Source organism: Rhinolophus ferrumequinum, chromosome 16, assembly GCF_004115265.2.
Source record: "Rhinolophus ferrumequinum isolate MPI-CBG mRhiFer1 chromosome 16, mRhiFer1_v1.p, whole genome shotgun sequence".
NCBI lineage: Eukaryota > Metazoa > Chordata > Mammalia > Chiroptera > Rhinolophidae > Rhinolophus > Rhinolophus ferrumequinum.
The window spans coordinates 32,239,950-32,261,038 of NC_046299.1; positions in this window are offsets into that span (position 1 = coordinate 32,239,950).

The following is a 21,089-nucleotide window of genomic DNA, read 5'->3' on the forward strand; positions in this document are numbered from 1 at the left end:
ACTGTCTACGTGGAGTTTGCACATGCTCCCTGGTCTGTGGTTCTCTCTGGGTACTCTGGGGTCCTCCGTCACCCCAGACATGAGCATGTGAGGTGAGTTGGTGTGTCCACACTGCTCCAGTCTGAGTGTGGGCGTGGGTGTGAGTGTGTCCTGTGAAGGAAGGGAGTTCTGTCAGGGTTAGGTTCTGCCTTGTGCCCTGAGCTGTGGGGACAGGCTCTGGCCCCCACAGCCCTGAACTGGAATAAGTGGGTTAAGAAAGAATTATTTTACTTGCTTTTTTTATGTTTCTCAAATGTCTGTATAGCTTACATTTATTTCAATGTTTAATATTATAAGTGTTTTGGGTCTTTCATTAGAAGTTCGGTGATGTTTTTGTGACCAGAAATAAGTTGTAGGAACTTAACTCTTGTTCATATCAATTAGCCTGTGGCAAAATTGGTTCCATTATACATCATTTCACTTAAAGTCGTAGTTTCCAACAACCCATCGATGATGTGAAGTAAGGACTCTCAGTACTCTCTTGGTGGAGGAAGGGTAGATGGTCACAGAACGAGTTTAACCCGAAGGCTTTCTCTAAAAGGCAGTGAGGTGTTACAAAGGATTTGTGAGCATAGGAGCATAGCGATCTGCCTTACATTTTAGAAAAACAGTTCTGGTAACAACCTGGAGAATGGATTCAAGTAGGGTGAGACTGGAGGCTGGCTGACAGGAGTTCTACGGTTTTATTTAGAAGAGTGTAAGTAGAGTCTGAATAAGTTGATAATGGGACAAAGAGCAAGGAAGTGGTTAAAAATATTAATAAGTTTCATTGACCAGCATGGGTGGTGATAGAATGTGGAAAGTGAGGAAGAAAAGGAAGGCAAGGATGCTTGCGTTTTCTAGCTTCACCGATTCCTCATTAAGATGGAACAAACAGCTGACATGTTTCTTGTGTTATCATTTCTAACTTTCCAGAGGGCCTGATCTTCAGCAGAAGAGGCTTCCAGGAACATGTGTAAGGCATGAGTTTCCTATTAGTGGACCAACTAACTGCTGTAATATGTTAACAGTCTTAACAATTTCTTACCCAAAATGAACATGAGAAAAGATTTTGACCAAGTAAGGAAGTAATGGTAATGAAATTTAGACCTGAACTCTGCTGAAATGTGTCTGAGAATTCCTGGCAAGGATGGATTTAAAGTCATCTGAAATGTTTACCGCTCCAGGACAAGTCATGAAAAGATGCAGAGGGTTGGTTAACAGGCATATCTTCTTGGGAATTTTTCCACTTGAATGGCAAAGAGAAGCTATGCTTTGAGAAAAGAGGAAGGAGAGAGAATTCATCTGCCCAGATTCCCCCCAACTGATGTTTCCCAATGGTCAATTTTTTCCGCACAAGAAGGTAATGCCTTGCACTTCTGGGCTATATCATCCAGTCCCTTCAGTGACCTCTAGGTATTCTAAATCCCACACCCTTGTGGAATTTTATCTAAACCACAAAATGGAGATTAGAACCAGAAACTCCAAGTGTGTAGGTGGCCAGCCAAAGCTGACATAATACACTCAGTGCAAGTGACTGGGTTGCCTTAGGGAGTAAAAGGCCAGGGCTAAGCAGAGTGCAGGGCACTGTACTGACAGGTGGGCTAGTAGTTGGGGTCCTGGGAGGTAGGTGGAGTTGAAGGAACTGGAAGGGGTACCTAAGATTTGTGCCCCATGCATAATCCATTCTTCTTTTCTATGTCACTGCTGCATACGAGGTGCATGGTTCACATCATCTAATCTTCACAACCCTACACACATTTTACAGGCAAAGAAATGAGAAGTTCCATGTGTTGGCCAAAGCCACACTGCTAGGAATGCAGAAATTTGGAAGGAACTTACAGGTCACTGCACTAAATTGGCAGGCTGGGAGGACAGTCTCCTCCACTGGACTGTCAGCGTGATGGAGAAGAAGCCCTGTCTGCTCTGCTCCCCCTCCATTGCCAAAGACGGACACAGTATCTGCCTCCATGTATGTGTTCAATTAGTATTGCTTAAATGAATTTACTAAATAAGATGCTCCATTACTGGAAAAAAGGTTATATATGCAATTCTTTCTCCTCAACTTTTTTACTGTGTAATTATTCAAAAATCATAGGAGTCTGGGCATCTTCTGAATGCTGAAAAAATTTAGTCTAAAAGGAAAAACAGGGAGTCTCAATTATATGCAACCTGATTTTTCATTGGTATGAATACTTTTCTGACCTACACTCTATTATTTGTGAAAAGGTACTCACTTAGAGCAGACTTGAATCCCCACCTTATCATTTAAAACCAAATCATTAAAAGTTTAACAATAAACCAGCTGACTTCTTAATCTCAAATGTTAAACTCTAAGCATGTAACCTAAACTTCTATACAGTAATCAATCAGCAAGACAGTGTAACAGACTTTGAAGCATAACACTTATTAAAATCCATACCAATGTAAATTATTAAGCTCCAAAAGCTTTGAATAATATTACAGATATTATGCTTTTTTCATCTTTGACTGCTATAATTAGGTTTTTGTTTGATGAGAATTGAATATGGCATCATTATTTAATAACACAACATCTTGAAAAACATATGTCTGCCAATTATGTATATTTTGAGTCTAACCAAGAAGAGGGAAGTAAAGTATAAAATTCATTTTACAGCTGCACGTGTTTTTGTGTTTTTTTCAGAAATAGGCAAGCTGATCCTAAAATTTATATAAAAATGCAAAGGACCACCAAATTGCCAAAACAACCTTGAAAAAGAAGAATAAAGCTAGACGACTTACATTTCCCTATTTCAAAATGTACTGTAATTAAGACAGTGTAGTACTGACACAAAGATAGATATATAGATTGATAGAATAGAATTAAGTGTTCATACATAAACCCTTACATTTATCATCAATTGATTTTTGACAAAGGTGCCAAAGCAATCCAATGAGAAAAGAATAATCTCATCAACAAATGGTGTAAAAAATTAAGAGGACTACATTAAAATTAAAAGCTGCAAATGATATCATTAATAAAATGAAAGACAACCCACAGAGTAGGAGAAATATTGCAAATCATATATCTGATAAGTGACTTGTATCCAGAATACATAAAGAAACTTACAATGCAATAATAAAAAGACAAATAATCCCATTAAAATATGGGCAATGGACTTGATCAGAGATTTTTCCAAAGAAGATATACAAATGGCCAATAAACATGTAAAAAGATGTCTAGTGCCATTAGTCATTAGGGAAATGCAAATCAAAACCACAGTGAGGTACCACCTATTTTCACTTAGGATGACTATAATAAAAAAGACAAACAGTAACATGTGTTAGGGAGAATGTGGAGAAATTAGAAACCACATTCATTGCTGCTGAAAATGTAAAGTGGTACAGCCACTTTGCAAAAAAGTTTGACAATTAATCAAAATGTGAAGCACAGAGTTCCGGTATGATCCAGGAATTCTATTTACGCCTAGGTATAGAGTCAAGAGGAATGAAAACATATGTCCACACAAAAACGAGTACTCAGATGTCCATAGCAGCATTATTTATAACATCATGAAGTATAAACAACCAGAATGTCATCAACTGACAAAGAAAATGTGACATATCCATACAATGGAATATTATTTGCCCACAAAAAGAAATGAAGTACTGTTACTTAATACAACATGGATGAACCTTAAAAATATGCTGAATGAGAAAAGCCAGTCACAAAAGGCAGCATATTGCATGATTCCATTGATTGGCAATGTCCAGAATGTACAGACAGAAAGCAGATTAATGGTTGCCTCGGGCTGGGGGTGGGGAAATGGGGACTCACTGCTAACAGGTATGGTGATGAAAATGTTTTAGATTACGGTGATGGCTGCACAATTCTCTGACTATTCTAAAGACCATTGAACTGTGTGCTTTAAAATGGGTGAATTGTATGCGGGTGTTGAGGGGGAGGAGGAAATATTTAACTTCTCTGAGTTCAGTTTCATCCTTTGTAAAATACTTAGTTCACAGGTTTTTGTTGGAGTGACAGTGCATGTACGTGCCTAGGTGAAGACCTGGCAACCAGGAAGTATCCAGCAATATTTACTCTCCACAGAGATGATGACTTTTAACCATTTTCAACATGAAGTTTAGATAAGCTGATGAACAGAATGGACCATGTTCTAGACAAATTTGTATGCAAGCTCGATTTAATATATAATTTTAAAAGATTCAAGGTCCCTTAAAGACCATCCACAAGTCCCTTAGATTAGTCAGCATTTCCCAAAGGGTCATCACTGGAATTTATTACTGGAAAAAGATACTAGGAATTCAGATTTCTGTGCTGCACCTCTGTATGTAAACCCCTGGGCATGAGAACAGCCCTCTACATTTTAAACTTACCCTGCCAGGTGCCTCGTGTGCACTCTCTACCGCAGAGGTTAAATGACCTGTTAAAATGCCCTGACATTCGGGATTATTTACAGGAATGAGTAAATACATCCCAGTGCATCAGCACGTGCTTTCATGTGCTGGGCTTGTCGTTCCCACTAGACAGCAAGCCCCCAAGTGGTGGAAGCTCTGCCCAGCGTCTTCCTTTGTGTACCTGCACAGCGGAGGTGCTCAGACCTGAGTGGGTGCTTCAAAAAGGAGCTTCACTGTCTGGCATTACAGGAAAATTCACCCCGTATGAGGGTTTCAATCAGGGTCCAGCAGACACTGTCTGTATTTGAGTTTGTAATCACTATTTTGCAATGCATTCCTCAGAAAAATGAAACATCTGAGATTTCCCAAATCCCTCTGTGAATATCAGATGGCTCCTTACTGAGTCAAAGCTACAAGTTCAAAGATGCAAAATTGGCAAAGTTTAACCCAGTTATAGATTTGATTTGATTGTGCTAAAATCCAACTTGCAAAAAATGTGTACGTACCTTATCTGCCTAGAAAATGCCTTTGAAAAATAACTTTTGTGGAAATTATATATATATATATATATATATATATATATGAATAATTCCACATAATTCTAATGTCCACAGCCTGGAGATAATCATCTTTAAGTTTTCATGAGTGTCTGTTCATATCTATATAGAGATACCTTTAGATATTGGTAGGTACACAGTTTGGGGTCATATCCTCAAGCAGACCTTTCCTGACTTCCTCCCCCCACTCCAGTCTAGATTAGTTTTCCCTGTTGTACCAGTTCATAGCACCAGTTCATACTTTTCTTGATATCTCTTATTAGAGAAGAAATTATTTAATTACGGTAGATATTTTCTGCTGTGTTGTTTCTACCATGAGATGAACTCAATGCTGTATTCCTAGCATTTAACCTAGTGCAGGGATACAGTTGGATAAATATTCAACACATATTTCTTGGGTTAAGAAAACTTAGTTTTAATGGTCTATGTTGGTGTGCTTCTAAAGCTAGTTAGCTGCTATCTCAATCATTTTGTCAAGTGCAATCATGAAAGAATCGTGGGGAAACAAAGAATGCCATAATAGCTCTCATTAGGAATCACTACATTTTGTAAACTTGAAACAGAATAGAGAATTCACACACACACACACACACACACACACACACACACACACACACACACTTTATGAAAAGCAATATGAGGCATAGAAGATACCTGGCTGACTTGAGCCTGTTCTGATCATCTTATTAAGTGTCAGTTGAGAACCTTCTGCAGGTAAGGGCAGGCACACACCTCAGATAACTCCAGACCTCATGCCAGACTCTTGTTGGTTTTCAATGAAAGTTCATTAGGCTTCTAGTGAAGGTATGACAAAGTTTTCTTAAAAATGCCATTGCTCATTATTTTAGGAATCTCTCTAGAGTACAAAACCTCAGTCTGAGTTGTCAGTAGAAATATGTTTGAATTTGTGCAAAGCTTTATCTTCTTGGAGGCTCAGTTTCTTCATCTTTAAAATGGGGGTAATGATACCTGCCATAAAATCTGGGAATAAAATACGTTGGTGAAAATAAAATTAAAAAGGGTTCTTGCATGGACCAATGATAATGCTCCATAAGTGGAAGAGTAAGACCAATTCACACCTTTCCATACCTGAGACCTCCCATTCTCACTCCCTGCAGGAAACCGTCTCAGTAAAGTTTCCTTTTCAAACCCTTGTTCTTGTTAACGGTAAGGGCAGAGATTGAGGTAAGGCTGTAAGGTCATCTATTGAAGCTATTACTGTTGTCATCTGTTTTCTGGATCTTTATCCAGGGCAAACTAGCCCTAGAAAATAGACACTGGCAAGCATTACATATGTTTCATTTTCTTCATTTTGTCACCTGCCAAAGCTGAAGAAATCAGGAAAGCCTTTGGTTGCTACTATCAGGCAGTAAGCCATTGCATTTCCTTTTCTGACTGTACAGTAATTAAAGTCTGCAGCTTCATGTGAATGTTTTTAGTGCGAAGCAATACACTTTCATTAAAGAAGCCAGACAGGTAAGACCACATGTTTTATGATTCGGTTTATATGAAGTATCTAGAATAGTTAAATCCCAAGAGACAGAGAGCAGATTGGTGGTTTCCAGGGGCAGGAGGGACGGGAGAGTAAGAAGTGACTGTCAATGGACCCAGGGTTTTCTTTGGGAGCGATGACAATGTTTTGGAACTAGATAGAGATGATAGTTGCATAACATTGTGAGAGTACGAAATGCCACTGAACTGTACATTTTAAAATGGGTCATTTTATGTTATGTAAATTTCATTCCCATTCAAACCAGAAAGGGACTTTCCAAATTCCAAGTTCTTAAGAAAGTCCTTTCTTAGAGAAAGGATGAGTAAGGTGTGATGCATAGGTCAATCACTTAAAAGCTGAGTGCTGGAGAAGTGGAGGAAGTGCTGATAGGCAGAACATGCTGTGTTACAAGCAGAACTTGGCAGGATGGGGTGTAGCAAGCACTGCACTGAGACTCCTCCAGTTTACTGATTCCGCCTTCAGATTTTTCAACAGATGGTCTTTGTAGACCCTCCAAAGGGCAATCAAGTCCATATTGCTTATTGTCTGTCTCCCGCTGCTAGAATCTCAGCTCCACAGTGGCAGTCTGGACATTTTATTAACATTTCAATGAAAAGTCTAGAATGGTGCCTCGCTCAAAGATAGCAGTTGTTCAGTAAATATTTGCAGAAAGACTACTAATCCCGCAGTTCCATTTAAGCACCTTCTTTTCTCAATCAGTGTGAAGTTTGAACACAGCAAGTTGTTCCACATGAAGCAAGTTTCTGAACACTTTGCTAGAAGCCCTATTTGCTATTACGTAAGACAAGAGCTTGACAGCTAGGCTCAGGTGCTAGCATTATCACACCCAAGCTATTGCATCCTGGCCATGGGTCCAAGGGGCCAGACACATGTTTCTCCTGCTATATTCACCCTTTGAATCAGACCATCCATGCTGGGGCAACAGCCCAGTGGGAGAGCATCCTCTGAGGAGTAAGGGGCCGAGTCTTTGCTTAAAAAAATTGTGAAAACCCTGCCAGTACTGGTCCAAAACAGCCTGGTGGTCTGTGATAGCCGTAAGTGACGGTGAGCTCCTGGAGGTTTGTGGAATTTCATTGCTATTCCTGCACACCTGCCTGTCTCAGCAGGGTGAAGCCCATGATTCATCCATTGCCAGAATGAATTTGGAAGCAAAGATGAGCCCATCAGGGTCCAAAGACAAAGATCAGGACAATTCTGTTGAGGCTGCCAAGTCCTGTTACGCAAATGTTCCCACAAGTGAGGTGAAACGTCTAGGAACGCTCTGCAGATGTCCCAGGTCGGACTGTCACCTGAGAACTATTTCCAAGTACTTGTTATGAACATAAAAGGATGACCAGAATACAGATTTCTGCCTTCATTAGTTGAACTATGTGTGTAGTGGAGATTTTGTAAAATTTTTATTCAAAAATAGAATATAATAAATTCCATTATAAGGGAAGCTAAGAATAACTTCTGTGCCTTAACCTCTCTCCTTCCACTGAAATGTATTTGCATGGTGCAGTTTCTCAAATTGTGGTCCAAGCACCTTCAGCATCACAGTTGTCAAGGGTGTTTGGTAACAGGCAGATTCCCCGGCACAGCCCTGAACTTACTGAAACATCTCTCGGAGCAGGACCCGGGAATATGCATTTAAAAAATTTCCTCTGGTGGTTTCTATGCACATTCATGGTTAAGGACCAGTGTCATCATACATTATGACTTGTTACACTTGCACAGGTATTTTTTGTCTTGTTCCTCACGATTACAAGAAGGGCAAGTGAGATATGCCTTCATTTCATAGAGTGGGAAATGAAAACTCAGAGATGTTAAATCAAGTCATACAGTTAATTCGTAGCAGAGCTAGAATCTGAACCAGGATTTGCGTGATTCCAGAGCCAATCCTTGACCTTCCCCAACTGTGCTGCTCCTCTACTAGGAAAGAAAAAATCAAAATATGATATGACTAGGGTATATGTTCATAGGGATACCTGTTATAGACCAGCAAGGGAAAAAAAGCTAGTACTAAGAGAAACACTGTCATCTTGTTTGTGGCCGCCTGAAAACACTAGCCTTGTTATTGAACAGGGGATCATTTGCTCTTGCTCACCTGGTGCATCTGTGAAGGGTTTGTGTTGAGCCGTCCTCACTCTCCTCTGATGCAGCTGAATGGTCGTTTGGATTTGGTGGCTGAGACTTTTTTTCCTGGCTGAAGTTAATTTCCTCCTCTAGGGCGGGGACCACAGGATCAGTGTTAATGCTGTACAATAACCAGTAGATCCAAAGCACCCTGGTGAAATACTTTCTGGACCCCAAATATCCCAGATTTCTAAATCCCTAGTTTTTTAAATTATTTTTAAATTCTAATTACTGGTTTAAATTTTATTTTGTCACGGTTACAATATCTTCCTACGAAACCAAGGTGATCTAGTGCTGGGGAGTAGGGCTCCCCCATCTGCCACTCCTCTCCTCCCTTCGATCCCCTCACACTGACCTGGGCAAACTCATAGGCAAATCATCATAGGGGGTGGTCATGGGGCAGATACATCATACAGACCACAGGACTATCCAGACAGCCCCCAAACAGCCAGTGTTATCTGGTCAGGTAGACATGAAACAATCAGCCTCCCAGATGACCAAAAATCTGCTTAAGCTGCCCCCCAGGCATCCATTGAAATTGTCAATAACTGCTCAGTCCTGTTTTAGAAATGCTTCCCCTGACTCAAAAGGCAAATTTTCCAAACTGCTGCATAGAAGAACTACAGCCAGTATCCCCCTACTGCTGCCCACCACCGCCCCCCCACTCTTCCCCGACCCCCAAGGCTCCAGGCCTGTGTTGGTCCCCCTGCTCCACAACACTGGTTTTTCTTGAATCGCTCCACTACTCTTGCTCATTCCTGCCACGGGAGCCTTACTCATGCTATTTCTTCCTTCATATTTCAGATCAGTCATTTTCCTGACCTCATACGCTAGGTCAAATCCTCCTGTCATCATGCTACCCCTTTACTTTTCCTTCTAATGGCATCTGCCAAAGTTGTGACTTAGCATTTGATTGTTTCACTGTCTTGTTAATGTCTGCTTCTGAACTGGAGTCTCTGGGAGGTAACAGTGTTTATAGACCAGAGCCTAGCACAGTGCCTGGCACACAGTAAATGTGCAACAAGCATTTATTGAATGAACTAATGAATGAATGAATGAATAAGTGAGGTTAATCCTGGTCAAACAGTCTATGCTTACTCCCCTCAAATCTTATCTCCCAAATTATGTATTTGTAAGATTGTTTAGTGCCAGGTATCTCAAAATTGCTGCTTAAACCCTATTTATCTAAACCCAAACTTCAAGGTAGGAAGAAGTTAGATACCAATTTTAGAGTCCTAGCAAGACCTTGAAAGATTGCAATTTTCCTTGACAACAACGTGATAATTTCTGAAAATACTCTGTCTCTTACTGGTTGTGTGACTGTGGATGCATTCATTGGCCTTTTTAAACCCTCACCTCCTTCATCTGTAAAATGGGGATACAGGACCATTGGAAGGAGTCGCCAGATAATGTATATTTAATCCTTCCCCATTAAGTATGATGTTAGTCACAGGCTTTTCCTAGGCCTCCCTCACTAGACGGAAGAAGCTCCCCTCTTTGCCTAGTTTCGTCAAAATTTCATCATGAATATTTTGTCAAATGGTGTTGAATTTTGTCAAATGCTTTTTCACATAAGCGTATAACATGGTACGTAGTAAGCACTCAATAGAGTTAGTTCCTCCTTGTCTACTTTCTTTTTATTTTCTTCCTCCTTGTAACTTCCTCATTAGCTGGCTGGCCAGCATTGAGTAATATGGAAACACTCTCCTTCCGCTCAGGGCAGCTCCAGGTCTGGCGTCTTTGAACTTGGCAGAGGCTTGCCTTGGGGATTGAGAGTGAAAGAGGCCCAAACCTTTAGGCAGGGCTGACCCAAACATGTTTACTTAGAAGAGCCCATTTTCAGCACCATCCTCTTCTCCTTCAGACCTCGTCCAGGGTCTCTCCATTCCTCAGCTACGTCGAGATGCCGTGTTTACCTGGGCCTGCTGCCCTAGCAGTGCCCAAGTTCTGGGTCATTGCCCCGTTGCACTTCTCCACCACGTATTCAGTTTAAGGTTAGACGAGTCAAGTAAGAACTAAAGTATTAATGGCCATGGTGGCTAAATGTCTTTACATGCCTTTGTAACATTTATATTTTTGTAAAATAAATTATAACATCTTTATTCTAATAACGCATGATACCTCAAAATGATAGGATACTATGCATCCAGAAAGGATAACATACTATAAAGGAAGTATCTATATTTATTAATATAGAAAAGCAGCCATGACTTATCATTGAGTAAAAAGCAAAGTATAAGCATATATAATATGATCACTTTTATTTAACCCTGCGTGTGTATGTAGATATCTGGAAATTCATGAGTGGTTATTTCTGCTCCATGAGATTGGGTGAATTTACTTTCTTCTTCACTGTATTACTTAAATTTTCTAAATGACTACATGTTGGCTTCATAATCCAGGAAGAAAAACAACGAATGCATTTGCTGGGTTGTACTTCAGAATCATCATCACAAGAACACAGGAGTCATTTTCTCCTTATGTTGTTTCAGGGATGAATTAGGAATTGGTTGACTCATTAATTTCTGTGGCCATTTGTGCAGCAAACTTTTCTTGAATGCTTACACATGCAAGATTAGTCCGACATAACTCCTACTCTTCTCTTAGGGTGATAAGCTTTATACTCGTATATAATTTTTTACAATGAGTGTGATAATTATAATACAGTAACAGATTCCATGTTTGCATGAGCCAGGCACTCAGCTAGGCACTTCACACAATCATCTCTAATCCATGCAACAAAAAAATTGATGGAGGCATATGAGCCCTGATATGGAGATGGGGCCCAAGCTCCACGAATGCTGGAGTAAGATGTCCCTGGCCTGAGATACTAGAGAAGTCTTCATAAAAAGGTGGCCTTCAACTAAGTCTTGATACAGGAGTGGCATTTGACCTTTGTAGGTGGGGAAAAGAGAATTCCAGGTTAAAAATAATGAAAGAAAAAGTGCAGAGAAGAGGTAATCCTTAGGTCTGGTGGCTGGACCATTTGTTAGAATCGTTGGAGAGAATTTCAAATGAGATATGCTTGAATGGCAGCCCACTGAGGCAAAAGCTTTATGTGCCAGATTTAGGAGACAAATCTAAAGTTCCTGCCATCCATAATCCGAGCTGTATACTTCAGAAAGCAGGGTTTGTGATGGGTAGTAGGAGGACGCCTCATGGGAAAAGAAATACTTCCTGGCTACTCTCACTTCATTCACTCATTTGGGTGGCTAGACCAAGTTTCTTGCACTGATGGTCTTTCTTTCCTTATAATGACCTCGTTATCTGGTTGGCCAGCATTGAGTAATGTGGAAACAAATCTGTTTCCATCTGCCACAGCATCATGATGTGAGGGCAGTGTTAAACTTTCACTTGTGACCATTTCATTTGTTATAGTGTTTGACTGCCCCCTCGTGGCCATTTCACTGCATTCTACTGCCGGCTCATATATTTTATTTCTAAAGCAAATAGCCGGAAAAATTCTGTCAAGTCCAAAGCTTTGCATGAAAGACGCTGTACATCACTCGTAGCTGTTTGCGTGGTCTCCTCAAAGTTTTGAAAGACGATGTACATCACTACTAGCTGTGTGGTCTCCTCAAGCATCCAACTTCATGAATCACATGTCAGTATTACTCACGTGCCTGTGGAACACCAGAGATTAGTGTAATTACAGAAAATCTAGATTTAGCCCTTACCATGTGCCAGACACTATTCCATGGGCTCTAGGTGGGTATCTCATTCAAACTCAGAGCAGCACTACATGGCAGCTACAATTATTATCCCTTTTTTAGAAGTGAGGAAACTGAGGCCTAGCGAGGTTAAGTGATTTGCCCATGGTGGTAAGGTCCCATGTCTCAGAATGGCAGAGACCAAATATACTGTCTTCAGAAGCAGCACTTTTAACCACTTATTTATGGCTCCTTTTCTGCCTTGAAGGAGCTTATATCAGGGGAATGTGTGTATATATATATATATATATATATACATATACCGAGGGTGCCAAAAAATTATATACACTTTGGTCAACATTGCACAAGCAGTAGTAATCATCAAAAGTGTCTGAAGTCGGGGAGTGACGTCATAGGAATGGCGGCAGCAGGGCGCACTTTCTGAGTTCTCCTCCGGATCTTGTTGCAAACGGGAACTATAACCCATCGAGGAAATTTTCGCTCACCACACAATATAGTGGGGAGATTCGTGGATTGCTTGAAGCTAAGAAATTCTTGGGGGTAAGCTAACTGGACGGAGCAAGGAGAGGAGGAGGAGAAGCGGCGTGGGAGCGCCCGCAGGCAGCGGCGGGAGAGCCCAGCCCCCAGCGGAGCCTCAGCTGGCGGGGGCGAGGACCGAGGACCACGGAGCCGGGCACGCACGGGATCCCGGGCGGAGCGGAGAGCGCAGAGACCGGGGGTAGGCCCTTTCCCTGCTCCCACGGCTGATTTCTCCCGCCGGGAAGGCGGCGCCCTGCGGCGGTCGGGGGTGCAGTCTCCATACCTGGGCCCCTCCCCCCCTCCCTGCTCTCCCAATCCTACCCCGCCCTTCCAGAGACTGGGACTGGAAACCGCGGTGCAGCCCCGCGGTGCCGGGCGCGCACAGGAGCCCAGGCGGAGCGGAGAGCGCAGAGACCGGGGGTAAGCTCTTTCCCTGCGTCACGCGGCTGATTTCTCCAGCCGGGAAGGCGGCGCGCCCTGCGGCGGTCGGGGGCGCAGTCTCCATACCTAGGCCCCTCCCCCCCCTGCTCTCCCAATCCTACCCCGCCCTTCCAGAGACTTAAACCGGCCCCTGAACCGAGGAGTGGTATCTAAGGCTCACGCTTTGGGAAGCCTGACGGGCAGCCCTGACCCAGGCAGACTGGGCAGTGTGCGTGATTTTGGCTGCGCTAGGAGAGAAGAGACGCCTCCACCCCCAGCCACCACCTTTTCTGGCCTGCGGGAAGAGGGCGACGCACGGCTGGGCTGGGAGAGTGAAGACCCCTCCATCTCCAGCCCCCACCCTTCCTGGCTTGCCTAGGGTGGGGTGGGTGCAGCGGCCGAGACACACCCGGAGATCAGCAGTGAGGCAGGCGCAGCTCTGGGCTTTCAGCAGATCAGAAATCTCCTGCCCGCACTCACACACACACACTGAAGAGGTGCCTTAAGACTCAAGAGTTTTGGTCACGTATCTGGTGGTGCCACTCTCAGTGTGCATTTGTGCAGGCAAGGGCAGAAACTGCACTGATATTGTAAAAACTATCATCCAGACCCCTCAGGCCCACGCTTTTAAGTCTGCAGTCCCAAAGTCTCTCTGGGCACCAGGTGACCGGCTCTGCCTGCGCAATAAGCAGGGGGCTCCTTGGTACAGCAGAGAACAACCTGGACATTGCTTGGTGGGCTTAGGCCGAGACTGTCGCTGCTTTTTGTATTGCTTTGTTTTGTCTTGTTTTGCTTTGTCTTTATATCTTTGATATCTTTGCCTCTGTTGAGTGGGGTTATCAGGTGGTTTTGCATGTGAACGTATTTGATATTTTTCTTTGTTGTTGTTGTTGTTGTTGTGCTTGGTGATTTGCTTTGTTCTGAAACTGCCCTGCCGGGGCCCAGCTTGTGAGGCACGGTCAGCAGATCAGAAATCTCCCGCCCGCACCCATACACACACACTGAAGGAGTGCCCTAGGACTCACGAGCTCTGGACAAAGGACTGGTGGTGCTCCTCTCGGTGTGCATACGTGCGGACAAGGGCAGAAGCTGCACTGACTTTGTGGAGACTATCATCCAGACCCCTCAGGCCCACGCTTTTAAGTCTGCAGTCCCAAAGTCTCTCTGAGCACCAGGTGACCGGCTCTGCCTGCGCAATAAGCAGGGGGCTCTTTGGTACAGCAGAGGACAACCTGGTCATTGCTTGGTGGGCTTAGGCCGAGACGGTCGCTGCTTTTTGTTTTGCTTTGTTTTGCTTTGCTTGGTTTTGTTTTGCTTTGTCTTGTATCTTTGATATCTTTGCCTGTGTCGAGCGGGGGTTATTGGCGGTTTTTTTTTTTTTTTTTTTTTCCTCTTTGCTGTTGTCGTTGCTGCTGTGCTTGGTGATTTGCCTTGTTCTGGGACTTCCCTGCCGGGGCCCAGCTTGGGTGGCACGGGACTCGGCATATCTGGGGGCCAACTCCAGACCAAATCGGAGTGCAGCCGGGTTTGACCTGCAGGTCACACACCTAGAGGGGGTTCTCGGCAGGCTCTGGAGCCCATAGAGGCCAAATCACATTGGGGTGGTCAACCCTCACGCAGCAGAGTGCCCTGCGGGGGGCAGAGCCAAGTCTCACGGCAGGTCAGCCCAGGAGTTGACCCCACCTGCTCATTAGCGGGAAGCAATTAAAGATCTTCTTGAACGGGACAGTGTACACAACACAAGACTCACCTTTGGAGCACACGCAGAGGAGGACGACGTGGTGCGAGTCAAATATAAAGGACACATACTACATAAGATAACCTAGCAAGAACTAAGAACTCTAGGGGATCTACCTAATATATCAAAATAAACACAGTCAGCCAGAATGGGGAAACAAAGATACACGTCCCAAATAAAAGAACAGAAGAAGCTTCCACAACTGGAACCAAATGAAGCAGACGTAACCAACCTCTCAGAGACAGAGTTCAGAACACTGGTGATAAGAATGTTTAAGGAGCTTAGAGAAGACATAAAGAAGGATGTAGAAATCATAACAAACGAGCTTAGAGAAAACATAAAGAAGGATGTAGAAATCATAACGAAAAACCAGTTGGAACTAAAGAACACAATTACCGAAATTAAGAACTCACTTGAAGGAATTACCAGCAGGCTAGATGAAGCAGAGGATCGAATCAGCGACTTAGAAGACAAGGTAGCAGAGATCACCCAAACGGAACAACAAAAAGAAAAAAGAATAAAAAACAATGAAGATGGCCTAAGAGACCTCTGGGATAACATCAAGCGCAACAACATGCGCATCATAGGAATACCAGAAGGTGAAGAGAGCAAGCAAGGGATTGAGAACATATTTGAAGTAATAATGTCTGAAAACTTCCCCAACCTGATGAAGGAAACCAACATACAAGTCCAGGAAGTGCAGAGAGTTCCAACCAGGATTAACCCAAACAGGTCCACACCAAGACACATTATAGTTAAAATGGCAAAGCTTAAAGACAAAGAGAGAATCCTAAAAGCAGCAAGAGAAAGACGGAGGGTTACATACAAGGGAACTCCCATAAGACTATCAAATGATTTTTCTACAGAAACATTGAAGGCCAGGAGGGAGTGGCAGGAGATACTTAAAGTGATGGAAAACAAAGGCCTACAACCTAGATTGCTTTATCCAGCAAGGCTATCATTTAAAGTTGATGGAGAGATAAAGAGCTTTCCAGAAAAAAATAAGCTAAAGGAATTTATTACCACCAAGCCAGCATTGCAAGAAATACTAAAAGGTCTTCTGTAAATAGAAGAAAGATCAAAACAACCTAACTACAAATTTAAAAATGGCAATATCTATGTACCTATCAATAATCACTTTAAATGTAAATGGATTAAATGCTCCAATCAAAAGACATAGGGTGGCTGACTGGATAAGACAGCAAGACCCTTGTATATGCTGTATACAAGAGACTCACCTCAGAACAAAAGACACACACAGGCTGAAAGTGAAGGGTTGGAGTAAGATATTTCATGCAAATGGAAACGAGAAAAAAGCTGGAGTTGCAATACTTATTTCTGACAAAATAGACTTTAAAATGAAGAACATACTAAAAGATAAAGATGGGCACTATATAATAATAAAGGGATCGATCCGACAAGAGGACATAACCCTAGTAAACATCTATGCACCCAACATAGGAGCACCTAAATATATAAAACAGGTACTGACTGACATAAAGGCAGAGATCAACAGTAACACTATTATAGTCGGGGACTTCAACACACCTCTGACCACAAGGGACAGGTCTTCCAGACAGAAAATCAATATGGAAACAACAGCCTTAAATGATACATTGGACCACTTGGATTTAATCGATATTTTCAGAACATTTCACCCCAATGCTGCAAAATACACCTTCTTCTCAAGCGCACATGGAACATTTTCCAAGATAGATCATATGTTAGGCCACAAAACAAGTCTTGATAAATTTAAGAAAATTGAAATCATACCAATTGTCTTCTCTGATCACAATGCTATGAAATTAGAAATGAACTACAGGAAAAAAACGGGAAGACACACCAATTCATGGAGGCTGAATAACTTATTACTAAATAATGAATGGGTCAAGCAGGAGATCAAGGAAGAAATCAAAAGATATTTCGAGATAAATGAAAATGAAAACACGACGACCCAAAATCTATGGGATGCCGCGAAAGCAGTCCTAAGAGGGAAATTCATAGCTTTGCAGGCCTACCTAAAGAAACAAGAAACATCACTAATCAACAGTTTATCTTCACATTTAAGGGATCTGGAAAAAGAACAGCAAAATAAGCCCAAAGGGAACACAAGGAAGGAGATAATAAAGATCAGAGCAGAAATAAATGAAATAGAAACCAGAAAAACAATACAAAAGATCAATGAATCCAAGAGTTGGTTCTTAGAGAAGATAAACAAAATCGACAAACCTTTAGCCAGACTCATTAAAAAAAAGAGAGAGAGGACCCAAATTAATAAAATCAGAAACGAAAGAGGAGAAGTGACAACGGACACTGCAGCAATACAAAGAGTTTTAAGAAGTTACTATGAGCAACTATATGCCAACAAATTTGACAATTCGGAAGAAATGGACAATTTTCTAGAGGCGTACAACCTTCCAAGGCTAACTCAAGAAGAAACAGAAAACCTGAATAGACTGATTACCACCACGGAAATTGAATCAGTAATCAACAGTCTCCCAACAAACAAAAGCCCTGGAATAGATGGCTTTACAGGTGAATTTTACAAAGCGTTCAAAAAAGAATTATCACCAATTCTCCTCAAGCTCTTCCAAAAAATCCAGAAGGAGGGAAGACTCCCAAACACTTTTTACGAAGCCACTATCACCCTGATCCCAAAATTAGACAAAGACACCACAAAAAAAGAAAACTACAGGCCGATATCTTTAATGAACATAGATGCAAAAATCCTCAACAAAATATTAGCAAACAGAATTCAGCAATACATTAAAAAGATCATTCACCACGATCAAGTGGGATTCATCCCTGGTATGCAGGGGTGGTTCAACATCCGCAAATCTATTAATGTGATACACCACATTAACAAAATGAAAAATAAAAATCACATGATCATATCAATAGATGCAGAAAAAGCATTTGATAAAATCCAACAGCCATTTATGATAAAAACCCTTAAGAAAGTGGGAATAGAGGGATCTTATCTCAACATAATAAAGGCCATATATGACAAACCCACAGCTAACATCATACTCAATGGGGAAAAGCTAAAACCATTCCCCCTAAGATCAGGAACAAGGCAAGGATGCCCATTATCTCCGCTTCTATTCAACATAGTTCTGGAAGTTCTTGCCACAGCAATCAGACAAGAAAAAGAAATAAAAGGCATCCAGATTGGTAAGGAGGAAGTAAAGTTATCATTGTATGCAGATGATATGATACTATATATAGAGAACCCTAAAGACTCCACCAAGAAGCTATTAGAGCTGATAGATGAATTTAGTAAAGTGGCAGGATACAAAATTAATATTCAGAAATCAGTTGCATTTGTATATACCAATAATAAAACATCAGAAGGAGAAATTAAAAAAACAATCCCATTTCCAATCGCTCCAAAGACTATAAAATACCTGGGAATAAATTTAACCAAAGAAGTAAAAGATCTATACTCAGAAAATTATAAGACACTGATGAAAGGAATGAAGGAAGATATAAATAGATGGAAACATATATCATGTTCATGGATAGGAAGAATTAATATAGTTAAAATGTCCATACTGCCTAAGGCAATATACATATTCAATGCAATTCCTATCAAACTGCCAACGTCGTTTTTCACAGAAATAGAACATATAATCCTAAAATTTATATGGGATCATAAAAGACCCCGAATAGCAAAGGCAATCTTGAGAAATAAGAACAAAGTGGGAGGTATAACAATACCTGACTTCAAATTATACTACAAGGCTACAGTAATCAAAACAGCATGGTACTGGCATAAAAACAGACACATAGATCAATGGAACAGAATAGAGAGTCCAGAAATAAATCCACGCCTATATGGCCATTTAATCTACGACAATGGAAGCAAGAATGTACGATGGAGTAATGACAGTCTATTCAATAAATGGTGCTGGGAAACCTGGACAGACACATGCAAAAAAATGAAGTTGGACCACCTCCTTATACCATATACAAAAATAAATTCAAAATGGCTTAAAGACTTAAATGTAAGGTCTGAAACCATAAAATACCTAGAAGAAAATATAGGAAGAAACTTCTCAGACATTACCCGGAGTAAGATTTTTACTGATATACACCCTCGCGCGAGGGAACTAAGAGAAAGAATAAACATGTGGGATTATATCAAACTAAAAAGTTTTTCACAGCAAAGGAAACCATCAATAAAACAAGAAGGGATCCTACTGAATGGGAAAAGATATTTGCCAGTGATATATCTGATAAGGGATTAATATCACAAATCTATGGAAAACTTACTCAACCCAACTCCAAAAAAACAAACGATCCAATTAAAAAATGGGCAGAGGACTTGAAGAGACATTTTTCTGAAAAGGACATACAGATGGCAAACAGACATATGAAGAAATGCTCAACCTCGCTAACCATCAGAGAAATGCAAATAAAAACCACAATGAGATACCACCTCACCCCAGTCAGAATGGCTATCATCAATAAATCAACAAACAACAAGTGCTGGCGCGGATGTGGAGAAAAGGGAACGCTTGTGCACTGTTGGTGGGATTGCAGACTGGTGCAGCCGCTATGGAAAACAGTATGGAGGTATCTCAAAATTCTGAAAATGGAACTACCTTATGATCCAGTAATTCCACTCCTAGGTATCTATCCGGAGAAATCCAGAACTTCAATTCAAAAATCTCTATGCACTCCTATGTTTATTGCAGCACTATACACAATAGCTAAGACATGGAAACAACCAAAATGCCCATCGGTAGATGACTGGATTAAGAAACTGTGGTACATTTATACAATGGAGTATTATGCAGCCATAAGGAAGAAAGAAATCTTACCATTTGCAACAACATGGATGGATCTAGAGAACATTATGTTAAGTGAAATAAGTCAGACAGAGAAAGATAAGTTCCATATGATCTCACTTATTTGCGGATTCTAAAGAAAAGAATAAGTGAATGAACTAATCAGAAACTGTTTGGGAGACAATGAGGAAAAACTGAGGGTTGCTAGATGGGCGGGGGGAGTGGGGGGTGGGGGGGAGGGTGAGGGGATTGGAGGGCAGTCGGTGACCACAGGATGGCCACGGGGTTTGAAAATTAATCTGGGGAACGTAATTTGGTGGTTACCAGAGCGTAAGGGGGTTGGGGGGTGGGGGATGAGGGTGAGGGGAATCAAATGTACGGTGATGGAAGGGGAGCTGACTCTGGGTGGTGAACACACAGTGTGATTTATGGATGATGTGATACAGAATTGCACAACTGAAATCTATGTAATTCTACTAACAATTGTCACCCCAATAAATTAAAAAAAAAAAAAAAAAAGTGTCTGAAGTCTAAATGACTTGCATTCATCTTTTGTTACCAGTATATATAGAGTATAACAATTTTAATAGTTTATTCCTTTCTTAAAATGTGTATATATATTTTTGGCACCCTCTGTATATATGGAATATATACATATATTCCCTCTGTATATATTTTTGGCACCCTCTGTATGTATGGAATATACACATATATTCACATATGTGAATATATACTTATATACATATATACATACACACACACACACACGAACACACAAATACACGACAAATCAAATAGTACAGGGTGCTTGCTGAAATGCCAGGGAAGGTCCTGAAGACAGTTACAAATAACTTCAGAAGAGACTCCAGGCTTTCAGAGAGTTGCTGATGACTTCTTGGGGGAGCCAGTGCTTTCTCTGGGCCTTTGAGATGGGGTGGAATTTGGCTACATGGTTTTTTGGGAGGGAGGGGAGCACAGGGTGCAAGCAGTCAAGGACAGTATGTAGAGTGAGAAACAAGAAGATATGGGGCTTTGAGGAAGCAGTGGGAGATAGGCTTGTACGACACAGAGGGAGGGGAAGCATCTTAAAGGGCCTTGAATACAGGTGATAATTTAATGACGTGATCATTTTTTAAGAAAAAAGGACAGGCTCCCCATATAGCGAGTGATCAGCCACTCACTGTTAACTTCCCTACCAAACGGCAGTCGGTAGTCAACACAAATGATTAGTGCACACATTTATTCCTTTATTAGCTGATTCCTTCAAGAAATATTGGTTGAATGAATACCCAATACTCTGTTAATCCTGATATCTTCCCTCAGGTGGTTTATGGCCTAGCAAAGGAGAGACAAATAACTATGTAC